Source organism: Fopius arisanus, unplaced genomic scaffold, assembly GCF_000806365.1.
Source record: "Fopius arisanus strain USDA-PBARC FA_bdor unplaced genomic scaffold, ASM80636v1 scaffold00231, whole genome shotgun sequence".
Classification (NCBI taxonomy): Eukaryota; Metazoa; Arthropoda; class Insecta; order Hymenoptera; family Braconidae; genus Fopius; species Fopius arisanus.
This window is the reverse complement of record NW_011887970.1, coordinates 1-5,702: the sequence shown is the minus strand read 5'-3', so window position 1 is coordinate 5,702 and position 5,702 is coordinate 1.

The window sequence follows — 5,702 nt, the reverse complement described above, 5'->3', positions numbered from 1 at the left end:
TCAAATTTATGAAAAGTTGAAAATTGCCGCTCGATCACACGGCGGCCCTCTGCTGATATTGGTCAAACTAGGCCTCAGAGAGAGAGAGAAAAATCGAATTAGAGCAGGTAGTTTCGTTAAGTGGATGAGGCCCCTCTCCCAGCTCTCACTAAAGAACCTCGGGAGCCGCGTGAGCCCGATGAGCCCAGGTTGCCGGGCCCTGCTCTAGTGTCACCCCCTGTTTCCCCAGGTGTGGGAGAGGGTTTTGAGAGAAAGACGGGACGATCGATCTTTGGCCTCTTTCTAATTAATGTTCTTCTAATGTCAAAACTGGCATGTTTATGTATTTTTCTGACGCTCACGGCCCATAAACTAGACGTCTTCTTCGACGATGGATAACTATTGTTCATTAGAAAACTGGAGTGTCAAGCGGAGTGGATCCTTTGAGGATGAAGGTGTCCCCTTGTTTGGACAATTAAAAATCATCTGGTGAATCGCGCCAATTCCTAGAAGCCATCTCATAATTTTCATTGGGCATGGGGTGTCGATGACATCCTAGCTCGTGAACTAGTCATCTTCCTGACAATGGATAACTATTGTTCATCAGAAAAACCGGTGTGTCGGGCGGGGTGGACTTTTTGAAGATGGAGATGTCCCCTTGTTTGGACAAGTAAAAATCATCCGGTAGATGGTCCCGATTCCTGGAACCCATCTCATAACTTTCGTTGGGTATGGGGTGCGGATGACGTCATGGTTCAAGCCAACCCCCTGTAACCAATGGGTGGAGATATTCGTGCGAGATGTACCCCCTTATTGGTCTGTGTTTTCTTTTGTCGATATCGACAAACCAATGGTTGAGGCAGTCCATTTCTGAATTGCCGACATCTTATTTCTTTGAGTCTATTCTCATCTATGTTTACCATTGGAGGGTTGTTTATATTTTAGCCCCCATGTTTAATTGAGAGAAGAAAAGAAGTCAAAAGGATCTCCTTAGTTATGCCTTTGAGCAATTTGTATGGCCTCCTCTAAGTGTTTTGTGATTTCCAGGTGTTGTCCTTTGATGGTCATTCCTTGACCCTTCGGAGGCCCGCATGATGATGACTGCTTGAGTGTCCCCCCCCCAGGGGGTCTCCTTTCATCGCGTTAACCTCACATAATCGATGTTTTGACTGGGTTTTCCAACACTCCTCACCATTGTGCAGGGTTTTTCCGAGTCCCTTTGTATTATTTATAACCTAGTGTTGTACCAGGTTTTTATATTTATTAAATAGAAATTTTAACCATAGTAAACAGCGGTGTCCGCAACAAGCGGTAGCAATGGTGGGAGGGCGCTAAAACCAACGTAGATTGCCCAAGTAAGGGTGGGGACGAATGATTTGACTGATTTCATTGCCGTATGAATTTATCGAATTAGATTTTTCAGAAGTGGTGATCAATCAACAATTAATTAAGCTTTTTTTTAATGAAAAGAAAGCATAATTTGAACACCAAAAATAGTACTCACGCAATCTAAATGATATAGGTCAGAGCTCTCGTGTCCAGATCACACGTAGTTGGTTTTTGCCTTAGGATTTTCTAGCATATAACATATCTGTAACCACTAAATCGCATCTGTGCTCACTCATCTAACGAAAAATGTAAACACTGTTATATCTATAAAAGTACTTTAAGAACTAAACAGTAGGTTAAATTTGTTCGTAAACAAGTAGGAACTACTGTATAAAATATTTTATTACGAATGTTATCATATGCATAGACGTCAGGACATATGTATAAAAAATCTAAAACTGTTAATGAAAAAAAAAAAAAAAAGATCACACGCGGGGGACTTCGGTTCAAGTCTCCCTGCCGCCTTTTTTTTTTCTTTCTGATGTACTTAATTACGTATCTAATAATCGATCTCCTCTTATGCATCTTATGCATGTTTTTATCATTAATAACCTTGCTAATGGCTATTCCACAATAATTAAACAAGTAGTAGAATTTTAATTTCTTTCAAAATCGGTACACCAGCAGAACAGCAGTCGGTAACTCGATCGTCGACCGTCGGTGAGTTATTCAAAAGCGAACTGTAACATTTTATGAAATTCTACATCATGCATAAGAGGAGGTAGATTATTAGATACGTAATTAGGTACATCAAAAGAAAAAAAAAGGCGGCAGGGAGACTTCAACGAGGTCTCCCGCGTGAGTAATAGTGTAAGAACCACTTGGGCGCTCCCCACCCAGGGTCGCTATGGCCCCACCACCACACCTGCCGGAGTAGCACGGCTTGATGTACCACCATACACTTGGTAACCGAAAAATTAAATATGCATTTTAATTATGCTCATTAGTTTAGAGATCATTTGGGGATATTTTGGCAGGAGGTTTCCACATTTAGGGAAAATTATTCGATTTATTATAAATTATTTAAGTTGGACCGTATAGATAGCAAACATATAATTCACAATTTTTTACAAATTACTCAAATCTTTTAAATGATTTGGGGAATCGATTCCTCGAGACCGAATTATTTAGGGGAGAAAAAAACTCCTTTAATTAATTAATTTCGAGTGATAGTGTAGTGAGGGAGGGGAGTATAATCGATTTCTAAACTTTGATATTTATATACGTTAAGAATTATTTGGGGACGGTCTTTCTACCTTCCACATGAAACGTAAGGAATTGCTTGGGTACATACGTTACTCAATAAAAGAATCCGGGTATTAAATTGTCATTCGCGTGTTAATAAATGATTCTCATATTGTCCCACACCGCAGTGCCATTGAAATTTTCCGATTTAAAATGGCCGCCGAGACCAGCTGTTGGGGGTCGTCATTTAGGAGCACGTTTAATTTTGGAGTAAATTCAACCAGAATTTATTCTGCGGAGTGAGGTTATTTGTTTAAGACATGTAAGTACCTTCTAAATATATTTGTGAGCTTATTAAACTCAACAGAGCCCGAATTTACAACAAGAAACTCCAAATGCTTTGTGAGTGTGTACATATGTACTGTGTGTTTTGCCATCTTAACATCATTGTAACGGAATGATGACTCTCTTCTGATATTTCTCGATTTTTTCATTACTCCGGAGTGCATGCCATAAATTATTGTGTTTGTTTACAGGTAAAAATAAAATTCGAAGATTCATTGCACCCTTACATTGATTGCCTACCACTTAGGCTCCAATAACCTCTACCAAAGCACGGAAAGGAGAAGGGCAAATGATTTAAGATGAAGGAAGAGACAAAGAGATTGAGGGGCAAAAGAGGGAAGGGGCTGAGGATCTCCGAAATGCATTGCAAACGGAGTGAAAATAAAACACTGAGTCTCATGGAGACTTGGTTCTCGTTGTCGCCTGGACCCATTGGTTGTGAACATGCCTGGGCAGTTATTCATCAGACTCCCAAATGTCAGTTTCGATTGGCCTATAATTGTTTTCATACAGCCCAGCTGTTACGGCAGATCCCCGTGCACTCGAACGGATGCGTTCTGCCTGGGCAGCCTTGTGAGAGTAGTCATAATTTTTTGGACAAGGTAGATTTTTCGTTGACGATTTTGATTGATCGAGCCTTGCAGTTCAAAATCAATCAAGAGAGAAACTCTTGGTACTGGATGTGTGGAAATTTGATAGAGTGGGTTGGAAGCTTCCTGGAGAACCATGAGAGCAGAGGAAAACTTGATGATGGAAGTGTTAGGAGGGACTCGAGCGTCGAATCAGCAATTCCAGACTGAAACGATTCCTTGATCATTTTTCGTAAAAATAGTTGTTGACGAGATAATTCTCTAATTGGGGGTGATGTTATCAGGTAATAGATGTCAATTTGGGTGCATTACTCTACGACTCAATTTGCAATGGTGGATCAATCCCAGACTTGACAAATACCAGAGTCAACTCTGGGAAGTTTCTCCCATCCAAAAGTCAAGTCTGGGATTGATCCATCAAGGTGTCCATTTGCTTTATTCTATTGGGCAATCTGTCTTAATTAATTCGTTTGCATTCTGGGGTTGCACAACACATATGCAGGGAATCGACTGTCGAGGTGTTCATCAAACCCTTCCACGGTCGCAGATTTTTCAGATGTTTGATGATGAAAAAATGGACAGCGTAAAGGATTGTGGCAGCATCTGCATACATGGTATACAATATATATTTCTTTTCTATTCTACACTTAAATTGTGGAATGTATTCAACACGTTGATCGTTGATCTGGCTCGTTAATGAGTGAATTTCAAATTCAGCAGAGAATTCTTCCTTTTTTAATTGTTGGATATCTCGAAATTCAAAGAAAAGAATAAAATTCAATATTTTCAGTTCTAAAGTTCAGATGATAAAGTCTTCACATCTGTCGGTAAATTAACTGTAGCATTATCAATTAATTTTCCGTTGATCGATTGGATTTATTTATCTGAAATCTAGAGCAACTTCCATTCGTGATTGGGGAGGAAATCGTGAAACAACATATCCCGTTTAGCCGATGGTGGCTGAATTCAATAATATCCCAACGCGTTTTTCGCTCTTCCCCAAATCTCAAATTACGCCAAAATCTTGCCTATTAAAATTTTAACAATTTCCATTGAAGCACACAATCCTTTTATAACGATTTGTTCAGGTGAACAGAGCTGATTTCCCGTTTACATATTAATTTTATCATATTTTTATGGTTTCTCATTTTTTAATAATAATGGAAATATCCGAACGCGTGTTGCACTGTTGGACCTAGTTTCTATAATACAGGATAATAAAATTGATATGGAAACTGACAATATAGTCAATTCTAATCTTTATGTTCTTCATCTGTGTATGGAATATTTATACCTGTTCTATTTTTCAGGCTAGATTGATTCATCGGCAGCACAACGAACGCTGAGGAACTGATTCTCGGAAAATCCATGGGAATCATTCACCTCTTTAACTTCGATGTTTTAAATTGGAAGGGAATAATAATGTCAAATTATCTGGATTACATAGGTCAGTAGTGAGATATTTCAAACTCCATTTCTCACATCTGCATAATAATGGAATTAAAGCCATAATGAGTGAGCTTTGGCGTAAATGTAGAGAGACAATTTTTTTTGCTAATTTGTTTGCCTATGAAAAAGGGTAAATCAATCAATCAACATGATGCAGCATCATTTGTCACATCCTGACAATTATTGATTTATTTCCGATAATTAGTCCTCCAGAGACAAATGTCGAGAGAGCTTTTCTGTAGGCCACAAATTCTCTACAAACAAATCCTCTCGAGTTTTTTCTTAGAACCTACTCATCTTCAAGATATTTCCATTTTTTAAAATTGGTTGCATTCTTTTCTAGTTTGAGAGATATCGGGGCGACCACGAGCGGTCTTACGAGAGGAATTTATTACCGTCCTCGAACAATACATTGAGTATTTCGCCACCGATGACAGCCCAATATTTTCGCATAATGTTTGGAAACAAATGTATGAGGATTTGGGTGGAAGGTGGTCAATCAAAACGCTGAAAGTAGTAAGTGGCCAGTATTGGGGAATTTCCCACGCCCCCTCCCCCCTTTTTTCCAGGAAATGTGCGTGCAGGTGCAGGTGTGCGCCCCAGGGGGTATTGTGCGGGTGTGCGCCTGGACACGTTTACCCCCTTTGTGTCTTGACAAAGGAATTTGACTTTAAATTGCGGAGGCGCGCGCCTTTGTTATAATTTCCTTAAATATTGCGTAATTTTGGTCAATAGACTTCCGGTCTAGGCGTGATCCCTGGTTTT